Source organism: Cimex lectularius, unplaced genomic scaffold (genome assembly GCF_000648675.2).
Source record: "Cimex lectularius strain Harlan isolate CLEC.00 unplaced genomic scaffold, Clec_2.1 scaffold34, whole genome shotgun sequence".
In the NCBI taxonomy this organism is placed as follows: Eukaryota; Metazoa; Arthropoda; class Insecta; order Hemiptera; family Cimicidae; genus Cimex; species Cimex lectularius.
In genome coordinates, this window is record NW_019392635.1 from 2,304,617 (window position 1) to 2,331,577 (window position 26,961).

The 26,961-nt window shown below is 35.3% G+C and overlaps 1 long non-coding RNA gene across 1 annotated transcript in view; it reads right to left on the reverse strand.

Annotated features, from left to right (window-relative positions):
• Positions 1-1,581: 1,581 nt before the first annotated feature.
• LOC112126577 overlaps positions 1,582-26,961 on the reverse strand; it is an 84,955-nt gene continuing 59,575 nt past the window's right edge. Inside the window, exons 2-3 of the long non-coding RNA XR_002910088.1 lie at positions 11,250-11,394; positions 1,582-1,665 (exon numbers count right to left, since the gene is read on the reverse strand). This is a non-coding gene — a long non-coding RNA (uncharacterized LOC112126577). The remainder of the gene's footprint in view (positions 1,666-11,249; positions 11,395-26,961) is intronic.

Consider the following 26,961-nt stretch of genomic DNA (forward strand, 5'->3'; position numbering starts at 1 on the left):
CTATCTTTATTGAGATCATCTTCAGGGCTCAAAGTGTTTGTCTTCTGTGTAATTGTGTCATTCTTGCGTGTCGTGTCGAGAGTGTCACTCAAGAGAGACACGCAAGAATGGCACAATTACACAGAAGACAAACACTTTGAGCCCTGAAGATGATCTCAATAAAGATCGAAACGTTGGCCGATAAAGAAAATGTTTCTCTGAAACCTACATCACACCAGACCGCATCTCACGATTTCTAAATAAATATTTTTATTGAAGTGAAATTTATTTTAAGTTCCAAAACGTGCGTTGTAAAGTAAAAACATTTAAATAATATAAAATTTAAAAATAAAAAANAGATTATTTTGATTTCTTTTTCCCTAAAAAATTAAATTAAACAAATAATGAAAAATACTATTAGTTCTTATATCATAGCCGAAGATCGTGGGTTCAAATCCTGATCGTGGCACTGACTTTTTTATCTCGACCAATACCTTTCATAAATATATCATATATTATATAATGGAGACATTAATTATAACTGGTATACAGATTAATATTTTCATTTTAAAGCAAGTTTAAAATTGTTCCTTCAAAACCTCTGGGGCAATAAGATTTAACTTGAAGGACCACAGCACGAAAATGAACCTTAATTTTCCGCAGAGAGGTGAAATATGTACGGACATTTGTGACATGGCAGTTCCTCTTATTTTAACTTTTAACCTTTACTCATAAAAACTCTTAATGAGCAGCGGTTCAATGATTGCATGAGCATCTGCATCCTTTTTCTCCTATAAAAACCGATTGATGCTTTATATGCAGCAGAATCGTTGTAGAAAAATACAAAACCTCTACTTCTGTAAAAGTTTTATCAAATAATAATATATATAACTTATGTTAACACAGAATTTATAGAAAGTTATAATTAATTGCCTGTTACAAGTACGGATGATAAAAATGTTTCGTGACATATGGTACACCTTTAGGTGGATTATCTATTTAACGGTGGGTGGTATGAGTTGATCTTCCTGTTGAATCATTCGATGAATCAAGTTGTGAACCGTAGGAATTAGGAGGGCTTCAATTAACGTTATTAAATTCGAGAGAGGAAGTTCTACGGGCTTACGAGTCACGAGGTTTCCCTCCAACCGTATGTTAACAGTTTGTCCGATTTCTATTTAACAACTGACCTTTGACCGGGTCTTTCCGCTGTTTTGAAATCGGATTTCTAAGAGGTTCGACGCAAATCAAATCACCGTCTCCCCCTTTCATCGGAGATGCATATGTTTAACAGCGGAGGCATTAGATCAGTCCGTCTGATACGGAGAGATATGTGTCTAGATTTGGTGAAACGGTGATGTCAGAGGCGAGACATAAACTAGAGGAAGACCAGATTAGCTAATGGCAGTGTCCGGCCGTTCCAGCTCTCGCTATATATTTATATAAGTGAGAAGAAAGAGGGAGACAAAGAGTCCATCATTCCTCTTGGCTGCGGATCATTGACGGAAACTGCAGTCAGCGATAATCAAAAGGTCTGAACCGTGTAAATGGACGGTTGGCAATCATATAAAGAAAAAACACCATAACTACACTATTAACTTACTGTAATGATTTCCTAGAAAATAACCCCTTTCTTGATGCTGCTTAAAATGGTTATTCCTCTCCTCTCCTAACCAGGCTCCTGACCTGAAAAAAGTTTGTAATAAATGTAACAATTCAAATTCTTAATTTTTACAACATTTCGAATAAGTAATCTTTTTATGTAAGTTTTTAGCTGAGATAAAAAAGTCAGTGCAACGAGCGGGATTCGAACCCACGATCTTCGTCTAGATAGGCCGCTACTCTACCACTTGAGCTATCGTGCGTAGGTGGTAGAGTAGCGGCGTATCTAGCCGAAGGTCGTGGGTTCGAATCCCGCTCGTGACACCGATTTTTTTATCTCAGCTAAAAACCTAAATAATTGAAATATATTAGTTATATATTACTTATATATGTTACTCGGTCAAGCGGATTTCGAAAACTAGTGAATTTTATGTAAAGTTTTCGTTGAAATGAAAAAGCTAGTGTCACAAGCGGGATTCGAACCCACGACCTTCGGCTAAATACACCGCTGCTCTACCACTTGAGCTATCGTGACTTCGATCCACTCGGACACCAAATCCTCAGCCCAACCTACAACCTTTCGAATTTTCCCTCTTTTTGCCATTTTCAAATGTCGTGTAATCAGGATTCGATTCTCAGCGACTTATGAAGTGGCCACGGGGAGCTGTTAGTGAAGTGATACTCCTTTTACTTATTAAATATTAAGCCGTTTATGTTTTAATGGTCAATTGACCAAGTCACTTCTTTCAATTAATTGTTCTTTTTATGTAAGGTCTTGGGTTGGGATAAAAAAAGTCAGAGTCAAGCGGGGGATTCCAATCTACGACCTTCGGCTAAGGCGGTAAAGTCACGATGGTTCCAGTGGTAGAACAGCGGCGCATTTAACCGAAGGTCGTAGGTTCGAATCCAGCTCGTGACACTGACTTTTTTATCTCAACCAAGACCTTACATAAAAAGAATAATAAATTGAAAGAAGTAACATGGTCAATTGACCACTAAAACATAAATGGATTTATATTGTACATCAATTCCTTTGATTTGGCCATTTTTGATTTTTCATTTTGGTGTCCAAGTGGATCGAAGTCACGATAGCTCAAGTGGTAGAGCAGCGGCGTATTTAGACGAAGGTCGTGGGTTCGAATCCGGCTCGTGGCACTAGCTTTTCCATTTCAACCAAAACCTTACATAAAAAGAATAATTAATTGAAAGAAATAATTTGGTCAATAGACCACTAAATATAATGGATTTTGGATTATTATTATTTTTTTTAGTGATAACTGCGTTTATGATTAACCTACTTTTTTGTCTGAATGTCTTTTATTTTGAGACGTCCGATAGGCGACCACCATAGAATCAATCCAGTTATAATTGTTATTTTGAACATAATTTATTGAAATATATTTAAGCGTTTAGTATAAATCTTTAACTTTTAAATTGCAAGCGGCTTGCGGTTCTATTTAAGTCGAGAAACGCTGAATTTACGTGTAACGAGTTGGTCACGACTCTTCACAACAAATCAGTGTGACATCCTTTTTAATCTTCCGCGGTTTCATAACTTGACGGCCAGTCTGTTCTCGCAACTTAGCAGTTTCACGTCGTTTCAAATTATTATTTAACAAATTATTCAGCGGCCCTAGCGCAAAATGTACATGGATAAGACGTTAATTGCAAATGCCCAGTTATAAATGCGCCGAAATGTATGGGTCCCTTTTAAAAATGAAAATGAAGAATACAAGAGTCAATTGCCCCATCTGCGTATGGTTGATTTCCAAAAAGAACGTTTTCCCTTTATGATAAGAAAAATTAATATATTGCCTTATATGAAAAACAATTTCAAGCATTATTTTTCTTTAATAAAATGTGTTTAATATAATTTAACGATTAAAAAATTGTCTCTCTTGGATTACTGTTGCCGGTTGAAGCTGATTTTTAATTTTTTTTATTTAGTCTATGTTAAAAAAACCTATAGATATAATTTTGTATATTTTTTATATTTAGTGTTTTTCGTTATGAACTACTAATAGATATTTTTGTTCAATTGTTCTAAGACAGTCTATAAACTATCATTCTTAGACCATATTTATTATTAAATTAATAATAACAATAAAAATATTTCCCACCATGTCATTTGTTTACAAGAAATCGATTTTTTTTAAATATGTCAGGTATGTTTTCAAAAAGGTATTTCCTCTTTATCATTTTTTTAATGTTCAAAGGAATCGTTCACGTATTCGTTTTGAAGAACATATGGCCCCAGCATTAATCATAATGTTCGTGCGTCAAAACCCATTCCGAAGAGGTGCTAACATAGAAACGGCCTATCATCATCACTTCAGTCAGAGGGCCGGCTGTCCGTCTTTTAAAATCACTGACATCGAAAGAATAGAATTTTTTTTAAATCTCGGACCCACGTTGCCAATATATGTTTTTGAAAATTAATAGCACGATTAAATTTGTGTTGAACCGTTTGCTCTTCCAAGGTACAAGAACGTTATGGAGGGCATTGGGTCAAACTGGACATTTTTATCGTTTTTCCCTTTTCCGTTCTCTCTTTCTCTCTCCTCTCTCTCTTTCGTTTTTACTGTGGTAAAGCGGTCTTTCAACAAACAGTTGGGCAATAAAAATCTGTACAAAATTGAGAGTAGACTGTTTTATGGATTTACGGTGACAGCGTTACATTTACTTTCTAATAGATTTTAGGACAGGAGTCAAATTTTCCTCTTTTTTTAAATAAATCAACAGAAAAGAGACAAATTCGTACCTTAAAGATTTTTGTTATAATTATGTTTTTTGGTTTCCGCACTTTTTTATTTAATAATCTAACATCTGTGGTAAGTCTGATTAACCAAAATCATTCTCGAACTAGTTTCATAAATGATCTCCGGTATAAAGGAAAGCAAATTCTATTCTTATGGGTAAGAGGCCACTGTTCATTGAAAGGAAATGAGAAAGCCGACGATTTGGCCAAGTCAGCTACCAAAAAACCAGAGATAGAAAAAGTGTTGAAAATATCCCATTACGATGCCATCAATGTTATCAAAAGTAGACCGATTGCACAGTGGCAGAATAGATATAAATCATCAAGCACTGGACAATGGTATAAATCCATCTTTCCGAAAGTCGGATGCGTTCCTTGGTTCACCAAAGAAACGTTTGAAAGGCAAGCCATTGTTACAATAGGCAGACTACGGTCAAACCACTGCATCTGTAATGCATACTTACACATGATAGGAAAGAAAGACAGTGATCTGTGTACCGTATGCAACCTAGTAGATAATGCGGAACATATAGTATGGCATTGCAGAAAATATGATGAAGAAAGGAAGACTATGTTCGGTGAGATAGACCAGTGCGAAATAGCAAAACCTTATAATTATAAATTCTTAATATGTACAGAAGACTTCGATGTTTATCGGGCCCTGGTCGATTTTGTCAAACGAACTCGTTGCAGCATATAAATAATTTATAACGAACAAATTTAAAAAAATAATAATAATAACAAACATGGCTGAAGACAAAAGGTCAATGCCAAAAAAAAAAAAAAAAAAAAAAAACTAGTTTCAGCCAATGAAATTTTTAATGGTTGTGTTGGTGAGTTTTCTCTCCCGTCTGCCCTAAATGTACGCACTGGTAAAAGTCAATGACGACGGTTTGTTCCGTGTGTGTGTAAGTTTTTAGCACGGAAAAATATATTTCAAATTTGGCAGCATTAACATAAAATTCATAATTTTCATTTTAACCAACACCTTACAAAAAGATTGATTAATTGAAAGAAGTTACTTGGTCAATCGGACTTGGAGCTTTCCGTTGCCATTTCATTTGTCGCCGAGAATCGAATCCTGATTACACGACATTTAAAAAATGGCAAAAAAGAGTGAAAATTCGAAATGTAGGTTGAAATGGGGAGTTCGTGTCCGAGTGGATCGAAGTCACGATAGCTCGAGTGGTTAGAGCAGCGGCGCATTGAGCCGAAGATCGTGGGTTCGAATCCCGCTCGTTACACTAACTTTTTCATTTCAACCAATACCTTACATATAGATTAATTAATTGAAAGAAGTTATTTGGTCAATCAGACTACGAAATATAATGGATTAACATAAAATTAAGTGCCATTTATTTAAAAATTATAATGAGATATATATGTTTTGTCTGTCTGTATTTATTGGCTTGAATGAAAAGAATATGAATGAGTGTATGTAAATTATTGGTATGGAAGACCTCGAGGGCAGTCGAATACTCTGGGAGTGTGGATGTAATTAATTAGCGCGAATGGAGGGACTCCTTAATCCTCCTTTACTTCAACGAAAAAATAAGGAATTTTTGTTTTATAGATAGGAAAATATAAATATTCACGTTTTAAAAATCAGAATTTGAGAGAAAAAATATAAATATTAATAAATACTAATGAAAAACATGAAAAACAGTAACCGGAAAAATGAAATAATGTATCAAATGAGAAACAAGCGTTCTAATTAAACTGTGTTGATTATTAAGATATATTAAATAAATACAACATCCAAACACATACGTATATTTGGTAAATTTTTCGAATAATTTTAAACCGGCCGACGACGAATAAAAACATTTTACCTTTTATTTTAGAAATTATAAAATCATGCACCGGCATTAACTCACTACAGCATTCGTTGATCTCGTAGGGGGCATAATTTTTAGTTTGTTAGACGGTTTTCTACTTTTGTTGGATTGTAACGTTACTTAATCTTTTTTTTAAATAATAATAAATTAGTTATATAGTTTGTTGCTTTTATTACGAAGTACCTGGCGGGAAAATGTCCCTACCACATAATCAATATATATGGTTTACCAACTTCTTCAATAAAAAAAAATTCACAATAATTTAGCAGTCATCAATAATGTGTAATTATTAAATAAGATTAATAAAAAACGGATATGTTTGACAAAACTAACGATTTACAAAATTTGTTTAGAACCAGCGAATACAGGCAGACAAAGATGATTGAAGTCGGCCAAACTACAAGTTCATCACTTTACATATTTAAATAAAAATCTCTTAGTTTTACAATCAGCTGGGCTACGCTTTTAAAGAAAAGTTCGTACAGAAACCGAAAAGTTCTGTACTTATTAAGTTCTAAGTTAATGGTTTAGAAAAAGAAATTAACCAGCCAATATAGGAAGACGAGGAAAATCAGATACAACCAAACTACAGGTCTTCACTTTACATATTTCAAAAAAATAACTCATGATGATTTAGCAGTCAGCTAAAAGTGTTATTACAAAAAGTTCGACAAACGAAAAAACCTTTTTAAACACCAAACTAATGGACAGCAAGCAATATTTCAACTAATGTTCATCAACTTGCATTCCTAAATAAAATATCTCAGAATAATTTGTTCGGTGAATTATAAGGTTCAGCCCATCTAAGCTATTATTAAAAACTGGAAAACTTCACAAAACTATTGATTTGACTAAATCCAACTGGCTAGGACAATGAGAGATGAGCAAACTACAGGTTCATAACCGCGCAAACATCAAAAAATATTTTACAATACAACAGTTACAATTTAACAGTTAGTTGGGCTGTTTTATTGTTGAAAAGTACATACAAAGATCGGGAAAATCTTTACGACACTAATGAATGAAAAAGCAATGAACTACCAGACCAGAATGATGAGATACATCTAAACTAACTCGCATACTTAAAAAAATATTGCACAGTTTAGCAGTGAGCTTACGTTATTGTTGAACAGTACGTAGATAAAAGAACGGAAAAATCTTCACAAAGCTAATGATTGAACATAAAAACCAGTAGTCGAGAATGATAAGTTACGACCAAACTAAGGTTCATCCATTTAAGGAAATAACTCACAATTTAGCGCAGTCGGCCAGGCTAGGCTATTATTTTATAAAAATTACAATAGTAAAAACGAAAAACTTAGAAAACCATTGGTTTAACAAACTCTTACTGGCTGAAATATCTGACTAGGGAAAAAGTGAATTAACTAAAATAATAATATTTCAACATAACTAATAATAATATTGAATTTTATATTGTACTTACTCTTTTTATGTAAGGTGTTGGTTGAAATGCAAAAGGCAGTGTCACGAGGGGGATTTGAACCCACGACCTTCGGCTAAATACGCCGCTACCTCTTGAGCTATCGTGACTTCAATCCTCTCGGACACCAACTCTTCATCTCAACCTACAAGCTTTCTTATTTTCCCTCGTTTTTGCCATTTTCAAATGTCGTGTAATCAGGATTCGATTCTCAGCGACTTATGAAGTGGCCACGGGGAGCTTTTAGTGATATGGTACTTCGTTTGCTTATTAAATATTAATCCATTTATGTTATGCCTAAGGCGGTGAAGTCACGATGGCTCAAGTGGTAGAGCAGCGGCGTATTTAGCCGAAGGTTGTGGGTTCGAATCGTCCTCGAGACACTGACTTTTTTATCTCAACCAAGACCTTACATACAAAGAATAATTAATTGAAAGAAACATAACTTGGTCAATTGACCACTAAAACATAAATGGATTTATATTGTACATCAGTTCCTTTGATTTAGCCATAAAATCTATTGGTTTAGATTGCTTCATGTTTTTATTAAGCAATTTGTTCGGAGCTGCATTTGAAGAAGAGAAGTTATTGATGAATAGTGTTGTGATGAGAAAGCGATACAAAGGAACACCTGTCGGGCTCAAATAATGGTCTAACTTCGCTTTATAGCAATCCTTTATTGGCTTCTCCGATTCGAAATCGTCAAATCTAGGCGTTTTTCCCATTTCAAATTACCCAAATCCGGTATGAATTTAAAACCGCCGAAGCCCCGGCTCGAAAAGTATCTTAAATCGTCGGCGTTGGAGGACTAACAAGTGGGCACCACCTGTAAATTACAGACTTCTCGCCTCCACTGTCAGTACTCTTCAACTTTATGAACGGCTAGATTGTTCCGACCCCAAAACACTTACACACCTCAAATTATCACTTATTTTCATATCCAGGTGATAAACTCTAATGCTAATCCATTTGACAAGGTGGTATTTCCTATTTTATTATCCCCCCCGTTGTACATTTCTCTCGTATTTTAATCCCACGTAATTAACAATTTGACACATCCCCCCCCCCAATTGAGACAAGCTGATTTGTTAAAGGTCTTTTTCTCCAGATAACATCAAGCTTCAGGACAAAAATACTGCAATTTAAACTTTATTTTATTAGTCAACATTCTAACTCCAATACCGTCTGCAAGAGATCGAATTTACAATAGATTACTCTAACTAACTTATCGTTTATTTAAATTTAAAATAAAAATGTTAAGAACATTGCCATCTGGACTAACTCTCCGAAGCACTGCCAAATAATTAACCCCAAACAGAATTCTAACATTTCAGTCGAAAGTCAGTAAAATTTTGTAAAACTTGATATTTTTTGTAAAAAAAAGTTCCTAAAGGTTTCAGGGAAGTTTATCATAGTTTGAACCCGCCCTTTCTTCAAATATATTTCTGGAACCCTTTCACGAAAGGCTGAAAGACAGGGGCCAAGAAGTCTTTTGCAAATAGTATAAAAATAGTATGAATTTAAAAATAAAAATGAATACAATGATTATTTGGAGATCGTCAGATGCGGTCTGGTGTGACGTAGATTTAGAAAAACATTTTCTTTATCGTGAAAACGTTTCGATCTTTATTGAGATCATCATAAGCATTCTCAACACGACACACAATAATGACACATCTACACTGAAAACAAACAGTTTTCAGTCCATCCAATAAAGATCGAAACATTGGCATGATAAAGAAAATGTTTTTTTAAAACTTACGTCACACCAGACCGCACTCACGATCTCCAAATAATCATCAACTAAGGTAACTCTACACCACACAAAATAAATACAATGTAAAATACTTTTAATAATTTATCTGAATTATCATTCAGAAATCGTGAGATGCGGTCTGGTGTGATGTAGGTATCAGAAAAACATCTTCTTTATTGTGCCAACGTTTCGATCTTTATTGAGATCATCTTCTCAAAGTGTTTGTCTTCTGTGTAATTGTGCCATTCTTGCATGTCGTGTTAAGTATTTGGGCACAACGGCGGGGGGGCTGCGATTTGATATAATTAATAATGTGTGGTGATTAGTAACCGTTAATCGATAATTATTCAGAAATCGTGGGATGCGGTCTGGTGTGATGTAGGTTTCAGAGAATCATTTTCTTTATCGTGCCAACGTTTCGGCACTCTCAACACATTGAGCCCTGAAGATGATCTCAATAACGTTCAAAACGTTGGCATGATGAAGAAAATGTTTTTCTAAAACCTAAGTCACACCAGACCGCATTTGACGATCTCCATATAACCAAAAAATTCAGTTCAATAAGTTCCCTCTCGAATAGAATGTTTTGTTATTTTATATTTTTCAACAGGCATTGTTAACAATGACGTCTCTAAAAGTTGAAAATAACAATAGAAACGAAATTAAGATATTTCTTTTCACTTTCTGTACAGTAACTTTCTTGTTCCTCGAGCAATTTAAAATCTAATTGCTCCCTCATTTTCTGTATAGAAATTCCTTTAAAACACTGGTTCAAAGTATGCGTTCTCGGTCGATATTTTAAAGTTGTACTGGCTGTAAATTATCCTGACAACAAATATTTTAAAAAGCAGTAAGAATTTAAAAATATTAAATACGTATTTTTTGGTGTTCGATGACGTTATCTATTTTAGAGAAATTCAGCCGAGCTATCAAAAAAGACACCCTGTAAACCCAGAAGAACGTCAGATTATGAAGTGAATTGTTTTGGTTTCTTCTTCACTTCACTTCTGAGTGATCACTATCAAACTCCAAAAAAATATAAATTCACAGTCATCCTCAATGAATTCATATTTTTTAACACGTATTCTTTGAAATTGGCCTTATTCCTCATTTTTAATACCTATAGCATTATAATATCTATTAATTATATATCTGAGATAATAAATAAATATGTTTTCTTCGCAAGAATCTCACAGTTGACTAAATGTTTTGTTGCAGTAGTCTTGTAAAAAGTTAGTTTAGTGTTGACGGTCAAAACATATTCCGGTCCGAGAAGTCTTCGTAGTTGTCCAAGTTTTTGGTTAGGTCTTCTTTGAGGATTCCATGTCCGTCTGCTGTCTAAGTATTTGACTAGAATGGAGTGTTCTCGGTTGGATGGGATTCGAGTTAGAGTCAAAATTGAGCTTCGTCCGCCTAGGTGGTGATGATGGTATTGCGGTAGGCAGATAGGTCACCAATATTGATGATATAAAGGATGGGACCAAGAACGCTCCCTTGTGGGACGCCGGCTCGCTTTGGTCTAATTTTCGTGAACTCGTTACCTTACCTCATTCCAAAAAGAATTATTGAACACTGACAGAAACTATATGGAATAATTTCGTAAATATTTGTTTTGTTTCCATCGGTGCCATATTTTCGAGTCTTTTTTCTAACGTTTAGCAATGAGGAACAATTTATTTATTTCTCATATTTCCAGAATGTGAAACCTTCGCAGGATTCCTTGTATTGGAACAGCTTTTATCGCAAATCTTATTAAAAAAAGTCGTTTTGTTTTATTGTTAAGAAGCATAAAATTAAGTTTCTGAAGTTTGCTACATTTACTGGATTAAGAATGTGGATAAAATACAATGTTAAAAAAAGTCAATAATTACTTACGTATGATCATATTGTCGAGTCGTTTGAAGCGGCCATTTTTGAAACATGACACAAACACACTTGACTGTGAAACACAGAGTAAGTAATAAAAACACAGGTCACTTCACTCAACTTTATCCACATGGGCCACTTCATCAAAATGGGCCTGTAAACAAAAAAAAATATTTTACAAATAAATATGGCAGGAGATTCCGTGGTTGTCTAAGTAGAATACGGAGTATCAGAAGGAAAATATCTGCTCGACGTTATCGAACTGGGATCAGACTGTCTCAAGGAGTAAAATTGAAAGACTAGGCTAAATGAATATAATACTTACTAATAAGGTAGGTAATTATACTCCTGATTGAGGGTTATTATTCAACTTGGGGCAATTATGTTTTGGTAAATGACTAGGCTGTATATTATGGTCATAGGACTGTTATTATGGGACTCGAGCCTTCGGGCTCTTTATTCTACTTCTTTTTTTCTCTTAATTCTTCTTCCTCGACTCCGCGGTTGCTTACAGTTTAATATAATATGTTAATGTGCGACATTGAGGATCCTATTGTTCTTTTGGAGGAGATAAGGACAGTTTTAACGCTCTTTCTCATTATTCATATTATTTTTACATTCGGATATAATGACCGGTTGGCCTCCCTTTGGAAAATACATGGAACAATGACAAGGATGGCTGTCGAGCTTTACTCAGTTCTTTAGTTCAAAAAAACAAAAAATAAGAACAATTATTATTTTCTATTGTTTTAAAATATCTGTCGGAAAAACTTGCAATTATACTTTCCAGTAAAACCTTTCTCACTCTCTCTCACTGACTTATTCTCTCTCTCTCTCTCTCTCTCTCTCTCTCTCTCTCTCTCTCACTCACTCACTCACTCTTTCCTATTTTATCCTATTTCCCTGTCTATAAATATCTCTACTTATATACACATATTTTTATTAAACGACTTGTATCTTGACTTGTATCAAAAGACTTCTGTTACTTACAAGATGCATATAATTGGATGCATCTTGTTTTTATACTTCTTCTATTCTCTTTCTTATTTCATCTCTTATTACTATCTCTCTTTCTCATCTCATCTCGTCTCATCTCTCATTTCTCTTTCTCTCTTTATCATCTCATCTTATATCATCTCTCTCACTCTCTCTCTCTCGCTCTTTCTCATCTCATCTCGTCTCATCTCTCAATTTTCTCTTACTTTCACATCTCATCTCTCAGTTCTCTCTCTCTTTTTCATCTCATGTCATTTCTCTCTCTTTCTCATCTCATCTCTCATTTCTTTTTCTCTTTCTCACCTCATTTCGTCTCATCTCTCATTTTTCTCTTGCTTTCTCATCTCATCTCATTTCTCTCTTTTCCTTTCTCTCTCTTTCTCATCTCATCTCATCTCTTTTTTCTGTTTCTCTCTTTATCATCTCAACTCATCTCATTTCTCTCTCTCTCTCTCTCTCTCTTTTTCTCTTTCTCATCTCAACTAATCTCATCTCATTTCTCTCTCTCTCTCTTTCTCTTTCTCTTTCTCATCTCAACTAATCTCATCTCCTTTCTCCCTCTCTTTCTCATATAATTTTTCATTTCTCTCTCTCTCTCTCTCCCTCTCTCTCTCCCTCTCTCTCTCTCTCTCTCGTCATTACTTTATCTTCTCCTTGTTTTTATCTGTGAAGAAGAAAAAACAGTCCCTTCCGTGCAATTGAATCATTTTATTCACGACCTAAGAAGTTAAAACGAATTTTTTTAGTTTTTTGAATTAAAACAATTAAGCCAAAACAACAATTTAATTTTCTATTTTAATGTGTAATTATAAAACGAGCTTCACACCAGCTAACGTGTTCAAAGAATATCGATTTCTTAGAACTGTTATATAAACTATACATGAATACGTACATTTATTTAATACGCTTTTGTTTTTGGATGATATTTAACTAAAAATACGTAATTCCGACTGAATTACAAACGATGACAATAAAAAATTATCTAACTTAGTTTTATAAGAGACCTAGATACAAACCCTTTTCCGATATAAACTGAATGATAAATGTATTAATAATTTGTAATGGTTGTGATATAATCGCCGAAAGGTCGGCTCTAAGACGATTTGCATCTGTTATACCACACTTTTCCCCTTGTTCGATTGTTATTACAAAACCTGTAGATTATGTAAAATAAATAAATGTTTTAGTCAAAATATTGTTATTTTCTCACACTTTTTCCCATTCCTGATGCCTGGTTGTCAGTCTCTTACTGTCACACTGTATGAAACTGTATCAGACTGTCACACTCTCAATCTCTGTCTCTCCTCTTTTTCTACTTGTATGTAATATTTATTATATAACGTATTAATGTTATAAAATAATTAATGTTTTTCTCATTATTTGGTGTGCATTTATTATTTATTTTGACAGGGTAATGGCATTCTACTCCCACGTCTGCATTACAAATATACAACCTAACTGTTTCACACCACAACGTCTCTCTGTCTCTCTCTCTCACTCTCTCTCTCTCTCATTTCATCTCATCTCACATATCTTTCTCTCATTTCTCTCTTTCTTTCTCATCTCATCTCTCATTTATGTCTCTCCGTTCTCTCTTTCTTTCTCATTTCATCTCTCATTTCTGTCTCTCTTTCTCATCTCATCTCTCGTTTTTGGNTCTCTCTCTCTCTCTCTCTCATCAAATCAAATTCCAAATTCCAAAGCTATTCCTGGATTTGAACCCAGGATTACGAGTCTTATTCACATAATAATTAAAGCATATAAGAATGTTGCAAGCAAATTATATATGCGTAATAAATAAAGTTTATAAGTATATCTTAAATAATATTATATATTAATAGTAAAGTGAATAATGTTGTCCAAAAAAAAAATAATAATAATAATACGGAGTAAAAATAACTTGTAGATTATGTAAAAAAGTAAATAAATGTTTTAGTCAAAATATGGTGTTTTCTAAGAGTAATGCTTAATCAACGAATCAAAAACAAAATCCCTCTAAAAAGAAAGCGAGAATATGGTTAGGAGGACGTGCTAAGAATAGGCCAGTTCAGATTTCACGCTCGGGCTGCAGTGGTTGTCCCAGACAATTAAAGGGGTGGACCCCAAGAAGAAAAAGTACAAAACCTAACCGGGACTTGTCACTAGTTTGTTGAATGAAGGATGATTATGTAAGTACCGACGTCAGAACAATTCAGAAATATAAATGTTACCTAATAACAGTGATCGCTCGATCCGGCTATAAACTTCGAGGGAAATCCTCCCCTACTCCTGTCTACACTGTAATCACAGTTACCGTGAATCACTCCAATTAATAACTCAGCCAGATTAATCTGAAGACCGGTAGCCGTTTGACTAAAGTGCTTCGCCAAACGCCTCGACTGACAAATCGGCCGATCCGCTTTACAAGCGTTATACATTATCGGCCGACTCTGTATATCCGTGTTTTAAAGCCTTTGGAATCAAATTGTAAAAAATATGATCATTAATAACAGGTGAAAATATACCTGATAACTCTTAGAGAAGAGAAATTTCTTTTTTGGGCGTAGATGAAATATCTAAATTAAACATGGAACAAAACACGACATCTACACGACCCGCTCATCATCCATGTCCCAAACTCTTATAATTATGTGGGTTTATTAATTTATTCATCAGAAAAAAGTCCCTAAGTTTCAAAATCATTTCCACAACAAAGAAACCGAAAAAAAATAACGGAAAACTTATTTAAATATGCAATGGTAAACTTTTTCTAATCCCAAAGATTTTCCGAGCTGATGTCCTTGCAATACAACTCGGTGCACGGGAGTTAATTAAAAATTTGAAAGGTGCACAGATGTATACTTCAGACAGCCAGGCAAACATAAACGCACAAAATGCGAATGCTTTCAACGCCAAACTTGTCAGGGAGTGCCTAAAGTGCCTAGTGACTGAGAAAGCAAAACATTACATTAACGTGGGTTCCCGGACATGAAGGGATAGAAGGAAATAAACAGGCTGACCAACTAGCCAAAAAAGGGGCAACTCTCTAACCCGTGGGACCAGAAGCACAACTAACTACTCCGGATAGTGTGTTTTAAGTTGGAACTGGAAAAATGATAAAGAAAAACTCAGACGCTGGACAAACAAACCCGGTATGAGGCAAGCCAAGATGAAACATATAAATCTCACAGAACCGAAGAACGAAGAATCTTTCTCAACAGGCAGGAGTTGGAAAATTAAATGCCTCTATACCAGCGACTACTCTTAACTGTCATCCTAGAAGAAATGGGTAAAGTAGTAGCGGAAACATGCCGGCTCTGTCAGGAGGAACCAGATACATCGGCCTATATCCTTTGTGAAAAGTGTTAGCCCGTTTATGGTACAGCTACTTCGTCAGGACATTTGTCATACCAAAGTAGAATCACGAAGAGGTACCAAGGAAAGTACTCAGTTTTGGGAGGAATAGCACACCATTCCAAGGTATGACTATAAGCTATTGGTGTTCCACAATAGACCTGTTTACGTCACAGTGAAGAAAACAACTGCCATCTGCATCAACCCAGATTAATTATGTCCTTAAAGAAATCAATTTATACAAGCTTACATGTACCCATACACAAGCATTCCCTTTCTCTCTCACTAACTCTCTCTCTCTCTCTCTCTCTCTCTCTCTCTCTCTCACTCTCTCTCACTCACACACTCTCTCTCTCTCTATTTATCTATCTATCTAGCTGTCTAACTCTTTTCTAATTACCTTCGATCTCTCCTCTGTCTCTCTCACTCTCGTTCTCTCTCTCCCACTCTCTTGCGCCTATCTGTTCCTCTCTTTTTCTCTTTCTTCCTCCCCATCTCTTTTTCTCCATTTCTATCTCTCTCTCTCTTTCTCCCCATCGCTCTCTCTCTCTCTTTCTCTCTCTCTCTCGCTCTCTCTCTATCTATCTATCTAGCTGTCTAACTCTTTTCTAATTACCTTCGATCTCTCCTCTGTCCCTCTCACTCTCGTTCTCTCTCTCCCACTCTCTTGCGTCTATCTCATCCTCTCTTTCTCTCTTTCTTCCTCCCCATCTCTTTTTCTCCATTTCTATCTCTCTCTCTCTCTTTCTCCCCCATCGCTCTCTCTCTCTTTCTCTCGCTCTCTCTCTTTCTCTCTCTCTCTCTCTCTCTCTCTCTCTCTCTCTCTCTCTCTCGCTCTCTCTCAAAATCATTAGCTGTTGATTTGTGTAAGTATAAAACTTTCATACAAATAAAAACAGTGAGACAATTGAGACTTAAGACAAAATATTTTCTTTCTCTCCTTGTTAGTTTATTACAACATTAGGTTAACTGTCTGAAATTGTTTTTTCGACTATACAAATCTTCATCCAATCCTCAGACATTTGTGATTTGGAGCATTTTGTAAAAAGCCGAGCCTAAACAATTTTCCAATCCCATCTAGCAAACGGTTTTTTTCAATTTTCAATTTTTAAGCCTAAAAAATTTCTGTTTAATTAGTTATTTGCTGGAAAATAGTAATTCCTTAACATCCTACTACCTGTTGAGTGCCGTCGAGCCTAAACAATTTTCCAATCCCATCTAGCAAACGGTTTTTTTCAATTTTTTCAATTTTCAATTTTTAAGCCTAAAAAATTTCTGTATAATTAGTTATTTGCTGGAAAATAGTAATTCCTTAACATCCTACTACCTGTTGAGTGCCGTCGAGCCTAAACAATTTTCCAATCCCATCTAGCAAACGGTTTTTTTTTTCAAGGACACACTGTCAGTTTTAAAAACTTCTCATAGATTTGGAATGTTGAATAAAGATTAATAGGAGACTAATATTTTATTGTACCTGTTAATTATGGTACGAAGAGGGGGACCTTCATGGGAAAATCGTCATCGTTGGAAGCAGGGGGTTGATATAAACACAGAGAGAAAAAATTAGTTCCCAACCTGCCACACATGGTGTGCACTAATGATCCCAGCTTGATTGTTCTTAAATGGATTTTAATTTCCCCCGAGGTAAAAAGGAAGGGGTGTGTGCCTTCGATAACTATAATTATTATATTACTAGCCCGTGACAATAACTCGGGTTGGGGGTGGGTTCCCAGTAACATAAATATCTTTTCATCTTGATAAAAGCCAACTCCTCCTCGGGCGAAGCCTGCGTCCGCCTTCGCGTCAACCACCTTCCTCAGCACCCGCACCACAAATCAGTTCCGGTTCTTTCAACTCCTCATAAGCGCCATTCTAGATTATTATTTATACTCGGACATGAATTATTCAAACGTTCTTTAACTTTTTCAAATCCTCGCCTAATGTATGTGGGAAATGAGCAATTTTTTTTCCTCACTACGAAGTCTTCAGCCCTGTCAGAATAATCAAAATATCTTGTACCCCAACTAAGTATCAATGATTGAGTGAACGAACATTCCCAATCCAGCTAAATCAATTTTTAAGCCTAAAAAATTTCTGTATAATTAGTCATTTGCTGGAAAATATAATTAAATATACATAAATATAAAAATATAATTCCTTAACATCGTACTACCTGTTGAGTGCCGTCGACCCTTTGTTGAAAAAAATGCACATAAAATAATGAATCTATTTTGAGAGGTAAGATCATACATATCTGTTTTCAGTTTTATAACAAATTTCTATTATATTCTTAGTTCTTTGTTAATGCCGTGCTTACTATGCTAACGATTGAAAACTTAAGTTTAATTACCACGCAGGGAAGGGTACTTTGTTCAAACTGATAACATATCATCAGTATGATGTCATTCAAGTTTAAACATTAGCCGTTTTCTGTTCAAATTCATTTAATAATGCCTTACTAGTTGCGAAAAAATAAACTAAATTATTGTGAATTTATAAGTAATTAGTGTCAATATTATCAGAACATTTATAGAAACTGAGTCATTGGTTAAAACTTTTTTTTTTAATAAAATGGGCAGTCTCAACTCGACACACAAGAATGACACATCTACACGGAAAACAAACACTTTGAGCCCTGAAGATGATCTCAATAAAGATCGAAACGTTGGCACGATAAAGAACATGTTTTTCTTAAACCTACGTCACACCAGACCGCATCTCACGACCTCCAAATAATCATCAAGTAACGGTCACTAAACACCACACATTTAAATAAAATATTCACTAACACTCTGGATCTTGGAAATTTCTGGATCTAAATAATGAAAAAATGTATTACCATGTATCTGTATAATAATAGATTTTGTAATTTTATGGAATATCACACATATTTACATTACACTTTGTTATGAAGGGAGTTAGCATACATTGTTGTCCTCCCAACTATTCGCAAGAGTCCTTGGAGAGCAGGTCCCGGGTCCATCTCCACTTTAGACATCTGAAGGGATTATAGTAGTGGATTATGTTGGACATGGATTGGATTAGTGGCTTGGGGTGAGTGGGCCATTGAAAATTTAATGGGGATTAATTTATTTACAAAGAGAACGTTTAGGTCGTTGAGGACGGTAGTATTGGAGACATTGGGAGCATGTGATTCTGAGCATTTTGGACTGGAAGGATTGAAATCGTTGGATATTGGTGGGTTTACCGTTGCTCCAGAGTTCTAGTCCATATGTCCAAATCGGTTTCATTAATGTTTTGTAAAGTGTCAGTTTTTTCTTTCCCCCCACTGACATGTTACATTTCCTTCCAGTTTATACAGAGGTCCGAAGCGTTGTTCAGTTATTGTCGTTGTATTTATATGTGTCGGTTCCAGATTAACCGTGGGTCAAGATAGAATCCAAGGTCGGTTTTAGGAATAGGAAATTTTTTGAGGAATATGGTGTAAGCCGTGAGGGGTTTCGCTTGGTAGGGTAAAAAATAACATGAGCGCATTTGTTTGCATTAATTTTTATCCTCCAAAATTTCCTCTTTTCGGCTAGAAGACAGACGTGTGCCTGGAGCTCCTCCGAGGTAATTTCATCATGGAGAAGAAAGCGGGGCTATATCATCTGCAAAGGCTGGAAGGATAGAGGATGTTTGACATGTCCGAGACGTAGATGAGGTACAGCAGTGGTTCGAGCCCACTGCCTTGTGGCACTCCCGCACCCACAGGAGACAGTGGTCGGAATAGTCCGATCATTGGCGAACTCGGATAAATCGTCCTATGAATTAGGAATGATTAGATATACAGTGTTTTGAAGTTTAGTTTGTATTGGGGAACCTGGCAGTAAATCTCTTGCAACAGCTCTAGGAAAGTCCGCAATCAGTATTTTTACGCACTAAGGATGATGATATGTGATCTACAACGCGTGGAATGTATAAAGTTCTTATTAAGTAACTAGTAAACTACATTACTAATCCTAATATTGAACAAATCCATTTCCATATACTAACTTTTTCACTATCGCTCCCTCCCTCCACTCACTATCACTCTCACTCACTCTCTCTCTCTCTCTCTCTCTCTCTCTCTCTCTCTCTCTCCTTTCTTCCTTACTCTTTCTCTATATAGAAGAGTAAGGACATCTATAATAGAGTATAGACATCTATTTCTTTTCTGATTGTCTTTGATCTTTCTCCTCACTCTCTCTCTCTCTCTCACTCTCTCTCTCTCTCTCTTTCTCTCTCACTCTCTCTCTTTCTTTCTCTCTCTCTCTCTCTCTCTCTCTCTCTCTCTCCACCTATATACCTGTGTATAGATATATGTCTATCTATCCATCTCTTTCTATCTATCTAACTATGTATCTATCTCTCTATATATCTACCTATCTCTATCTTTATTTATTTATCTATATCTATCTCTCTACTATCTATTTACCCATTTATCTAAATACCTGTCTCTCCCTCTCACCCCTCTGCACACACACATGCGCGCGCGCGCACACACACACACACTCACACACACAATTTTTTACAATCCTTGTATTCTGCCTTTCCTCTATTTCTCCTGGTATATAATATTTTTATATAGAATAATGCATAAATAATGTTTTCTCAATATTTGGTATGAATTTATTAAAAGATATTTTTTTAATGGCATTTTACTCCTCTTCTACGTTTAGATTTCCTAATTTAAATGTATGGTGTGTTACTTTGTAATCAGATTATTTAGAGCATAATTATATCGGTATATAAATCAGCGAACACTGTTTTTCTCTTCTCATCACAAGTTTGAGGAACACGCTGATTTCTGGACATGAGGTGCGTTGATGTTTTTAATTACGCGTTAAAGAATTTATAAAATTGTATTTACTATAAAAATCGATTTTCTTTAGGTTAGAAACATTTGTATAAAATACTATTATATATAATTATTTTATATTTGATTGGTTTTCAATAATAAAAATTGAAAAAATACAAGTATATAGTTTGGTATTTCCTGGTCATGACGATGTGTAAATCTTCGCTGTTTTGGACAATCAGACAATTTTAGGTTTCAGTTTTGAGTATTGACAAACGCAAAGTAGACCAAAATGATACGACACAAAAATATGTCGACCATCACACAAAACTCAAGAAGAAATCAAGAAAAATCATCACAAGAAAAATATAAGTTTGTGATATGCATTGGACTGAAATAGAAGTACCAAAAGTACAAGAAGTACAAGAAGTACTGCTGTAAATACTTTCCATCAATAAAGTTACCCCTCTGTAGCTTAGGCTGAACTATCCAACATGCCTATGTGCCTTCCTTTAGCTCTATTGCGATGTTAACTTTATAATAGTTATTAACTCGAGGCCAGCAGTTCTCTCGAATGAGGAAAAATGCAGTATGATATTTTCCTGAGGAGAGTTTTTTGACAAAGAGCTTTGGCTTGAAAACGGATGAGTCAGTGCGCGCCGGCAAGGGTTGGGCACGGCTTTTGAGTGGGTTCCTCCCGTCCGCCCAAACGGACGACCATTTTCGGAAAATCAAGTTAACCGTTGCTGAAACCCGGTTTCCCTTCGATGGTGAAACGTGAAAATCCTTCTTACTGCGATGTTCTCACAACTATAAATTATAACCGGCTTCATATCTTCGTTGTTGCAATCAAAGGGCTGGCATGGCGATAAGAAACTCGGTCGCAGGGGATTTTCTTATACCGGTGTGCTTCAGCACTAAATCTAGGAGATTTATTTATTTTCAAGCTCGTGTACCATCGAAGGTCAAGTGTACCATAAGAAGGTTGTTAACCGTGTTTATAAGCACTAAACGTGCCTTTGCTTCCGTCTTAAACGTCCTCAATTGATTTTGCTCTTTCAATATGTTCGTAATTACGTTCTGGATTTTTCTTTCTTGCCAAGGCTAAGACTTGGCCATCAAGTTATTTTTGAACCTTACACTGAATAAACCATAATTTACATCACAATCATATTTGCAGGTGGAAATTTCTCATAGTCAAGAATTTCCTTTGTGTATATCACGTGGAACGAACATGGTGGACGGGATGAATTTTCCATAAAGTTTCACAAAAAAGTAGTAGCAAATTGATACAGTTTTATACTACTAAAAAATACATACATTAACAATTACCCTATTATCAATTATAATCATAATCGTTAAGTCGACAATTGTTGTGATGGTCTTAAATGTTATGAATATTAATATGGGGCTCTGTAAACACGACAGACAAGAATGACACATCTACACGGAAAACAAACACTTTGTACCCGAAGATGATCTCAATAAAGATCGAAACGTTGGCACGATAAAAAACACGTTTTTCTTAAACCGATGTCACACCGCAACTCACGACCTCCAAATAATCGTTATGAATATTCATTCAGTTAATTATTCTTTTTATGTGAGGACTTGGTTGAGATGAAAAAGTTAGTGTCTCGAGCGGGATTCGAACCCACGACCTTCTGTCTCGCTCGTGACACTAACTTTTTCATCACAACCAAGACCTTAAATAAAAAGAATAATTAATTGAGAAAAGTAATTTTGGTCATTAGACAACTAAACTATGGAGTTATGAATATTTTTGATGACATTATTATGGTAACTTTGGGGTAACTGGCTTATATGTCTACACTGCATAAGATAACCGGATGGAAGTTATAATTTTGATATAGCAAGAACTTCTGTTTTTATATCGTCCACTGTAGATTTAATTTATAACTTCATTGTAATTCATCCTCAATTTAATAATTAATTTTTTTTTAGTAGGGTGGTGCTGATATAGTACTATGGCCGCCCTTTTTTATACTGCGATCTAAATAGAACTTTTTTGGAATCCCTTTAACTTATAGCCATACATTGCAGAGCACGCATTTTCCTTGAAGCCTTTTCACCGACCTCTTTTGATGAGAGAAATTTCCTACCGAAGAAGCTGTACCTTAATCGGGCTAATGCTTCACATTCATAAAGGGCATGTGTCGATGTCTCCGGTTCCTCCTGACAGAATCGGCATGTTTCTGCCTCTTCTCTGCTCATCTTCTTTAGATGAAGTAAGAGGGCAGTGGCCGATGTTGAGGACTGTAATTTGCCTCAAATCCTGCCTGAGAGAAAGGAGATCATTCGCTTCCCTTTTGAAAGATTTATTAAAAAAACTTTATTTCTCATGCCATTTTGCCAAATCCAACTTATGCCCTCACTCCGGTGCACCTAGTGTGGTTCTAGTCTCTCCCAGTAATAGGGCCGCCCCTTTTTTGGCCGGTTGGTCACCCTGTTGATCTCATTCTATGCCTTCATATCCGGAAACCGACTTTAAGGTAATCTTGTTTCGTTTTCCCAGAGTCATTAGGCAATTCAGGCACCCCCAATATCGTTTGTGCTTATTCTGTTAAATTCTTCAATCCCCTTCTTATATTTAGTGCTTACCTACATCTTAAAAAAGGAAAACGCGCTAGAATAAGTCAAACGGTTGGTGGTCGATCGATACTGATATGCAGACCGAGATGTTCGTAGAATACAAGACTTAGATTACAATACTCCACTATGCGATCCACCATTTAACGTATTTGTAATGTTTGAATAAAACTCCGAAACATAATTATTAAGAATTTAATTAATTTTTTTTAACAAAATAGATTTAAAAGACTTCAACCCGAAGACCCGAATGGTTAGATCACCTATAAAATTGGAGAATTTAGTTTCAATGTAAAAACAACTAGGAGGTATAGTAGAAATAATATATTATGAATTTAGAAATAAGGGATAGTGGTTAAATAATAACAATTATCAATTAATTAGTCTTTATGTAAGGTATTGGTTGAAATGAAAAATTTTAATGTCACGAACAAGATTCGAACCTACGACCTTCGGCTAAATACGCCGCTGCTATTGACTTCTCTCAATGGAATTCACGATAGCTCAAGTGGCTGAGCAGCAGCGTATTTAGCCGAAGGTCGTAGGTTCGAATCCTGCTTGTGGCACTAACTTTTTCATTTCAACCAATGCCTTACATAAAAATTAATTAATTGAAAGAAGTTATTTGGTCAATCGGACCATCAAATAGTGGATTTAGTAACAATTATATTAAATTATTATTATTAATTTTACGATATTATAATAGTTACCCAGACTTCGAATTTAGTTTTCTTACGTTTGAAATCTAAAACAATAATCAGCATTGTAATAGTAAATTTGGTTCAGTAAACAAAGAATGGAAAAACATCAAAAATCCAGCTTTTTTTCAGGTGTATTTACGTAATTTAGGTTGGTCTGGTTGACTAGTCGCCCTTCTTCTCCAAAACTTCCAGTCATCATTTTGGAATAGATTTTAAAAGTTTTTTTAATATACTTTTGTCGAATGGGACAACATTTAACTTTTCCAAGTGGAATCGTTGAGCTCTTCTGCTTATCTTGTGCATAATTCGACTAACCACCCCCCAATAGTTTTAAATATTAGCAAGATCCGGTGATCTGGGTTGCCAGGGTAAAACTGAAATATTTTTGTTACCAAAGAAATCTTTTGCTATTCGAGCTATGACGGGTGCTTGTTGAAAAATGTACCACCCTATTTTCAATGGTTCTCTTACAGTAATTGATTCCTTAATGATTTCAAAGCATTTATTGATCATTTTTGGTGAATTAAATTTCAAGTCAGTTTTTCCATCCTATTCCAGACTACACCACGACCCATCACTACCTATTTGACGTCTGCTTAAAAACATTTGTTTCTTGAGTAAAACATAAAAATAATGTGTGGTGATTAGTGACCGTTAATGGATATTTATTTAAAAATTGTGAGATGCGGTCTGCCGACGATTTCTAAATAAACATAAAAATAATACCAAAATCAATCACATCCTTCCAAAATAAACTACTTTTCAACATTAAAAATCGATTTCTTTTACTTCTTTCTCCATGAAAAGTGCGAAACAACACTAGCAAAAAATTTCCTGGTAGCTATCCTTTGGAGCTACCTCTTTGGAAGGTTTTTTTCCTAATTGCTTTAAATGGCAGGATTTTTTAAAAGAAAACGTTGGTCATTTAACATGTTGTTGGATATGTTGGTGGTTTAGCTTGACGGCAAATTTCTCTCGCACCGCATGCAGATTTGGACACGCGTAAAATGGGCATTTCCTTCCATGGCTTACCACTATTTTTCTTCACTTTACATTTTCATTTGGACGTTTTCTACTTGTCTAATTGTCATTTTTTTATGAAACCCTCGGCCTAGCAGTGTTTTTGAAAAAAGCCCATTTGTAGGGAATCTGGATTCGAACTCGGAAACTTTACCTTACAGTGATGAGCGCCGTGACAACGTCTAAGCCATTGCGGCCACCGACGCCCCAGATTTGGAGTTTGTACATGCAAATAGATAATTACTTTTTTTTAACTTTATAGTATTGTAATTGCACGTATGTATTATTTAACTATTTATGATTAAACAAACGAAGCTTTTTCTGTACTGTAGTTGTTAGAAAAGAAAAATAAATTTACTTATTATGTAATTAATTATGTTCCAATATGCTATGAACTCTTTTTAGGTATTTTTGTTGGATTATTGATATTTTATGGGAATCGAAAATTATCAACAAAATTTTTCATTGTTATTCAATATTCTACGAATTTAGTATGTAAAACAGTATTAATGAAATATACGTGTATGTAAGCATGTGCTGTATACCGAAGAATATGCGCAAATCGAATATCATGAGGCACAATTTTAAAAAAATTTATTATAATTTTAAAAATGCTTAAATTAAGAAGTGGGTTTGAAAGGTCAGTAGAGAGATCGAAAGCGGCTTCGTCCAATGAAAAGTCAGTATAAGATTGTGGAAGACTTACTTGACCCTTCACTGATCCTCGTTGCTTGATCTGCTTAAACCGTGCTAAAACGCCGAGCGCCATTCAGTTATCTGCTTGGGTCAATCCCCCAGGAATTTGAGAACAGCGGCGCCGAAGGATCCTCCGGGAGGGCCCATTTTTGGGGAAGCTGACAGCCCACGCGGCAGCAAACTAATAACTATCATCATCACAGGAGTCCCGGCATCAATTATATTCCTGATTACTGTTGTAATGATCCACGTGGAATCAGATCAGCTGTATAATCGCCGGGCACGTGGGTGAAGCCACCATTTAGTAGCCGATTATTGTGTCATTGATGTTACGCTGGTTCAGAACGGGAACATTTACCGTATTGTAAAACACGTACTTTCCCTCGAGTTTCATAGCGTCTGTTTAAGGAATTAAAACAAGGCCATTTCGATTTGCTTAACGGCCCATTACTAAAAGCCCTTACCTTGCAATATCCCTGTGGATTAATAATGGATAGAATCTGTTGTTTTAAGTTGGGGACAGAGTCGTATGTACCAACTGTTGCACGAATCCTTTTACATTATTCACAAGCTGACATATCACGAGCCCTCCCGTTACTCTTCGTCCTATGTCCATTGATTGATTCCTCTCTTCGACAATGGCGGAGTGGTAGAGAAAGAGAACAATGGGAGGAATTGTGAATGAGGAATTCAATAAAAATGACAAAACTGTGTATTAAGTGCGCAAGGCGCGTGAATTGCGACATATCTTGAAATAATCATGCATTCCGATTTATCGACGGCAATTAAGATTTAAGGTTTTTATCTTAACTCAACTCACCTCTGACATTTATGAAATATAGTAATCCTGAAATGGTCATTGTTATTCTGATGATGGACGTGATTTTTCGGGATAACAATGTTAAAAAAGTTTCATTTATCTAGGTTCTAACGCTATCTTAGTATTCTTGTGCTGAATAAAAAAATTTATCATCGAGAATGCACAAGTCCAATTGTCAATATTGTAAAGCATACAGAAGGCGGCAGAGCTTGGGGAACAAAACCCCAACTTTCTGGTATCCACCACCATCATTACCAAGTGTTTACGCGAATCTTCCGTAAGGTTCCCATTAATGAAATGAACTAAATCATCAGTAGGTCCACTATGAAAATTGTTTGCACCTATCATTTAGACCTTTGCATTTAAACCACATAACTGATTCCATTTAGTAAAGATAGGTTGTACTCGACAAATTTTATGTATATCATACTGTATGTACAACTAACTAACCTACCTTTCCAAAAAACATATATCAATAATTTCGGGGTTGAATTTTTGCATGATAAAACAAAACTTTTCTCTCCTCCTTTTTCTGTATTTTTTATATTATTTTTTCATTACCGAAATATAATAATTCAATTATTGTTTCACTGTTAGCCTTTTAATGGGGCAACTTAAATAATGCACTTTATCTTCCTTTAGTTTTACTTTCGTTTTTGTACATTCATGGACTTTCTAGAACATAAAAAGTTTAACTAGGCAAAAAAGGTTGTTTTATGTTATTGTAAATATGAATTCTATCTTCGGCTATGTATTTTTAAATTA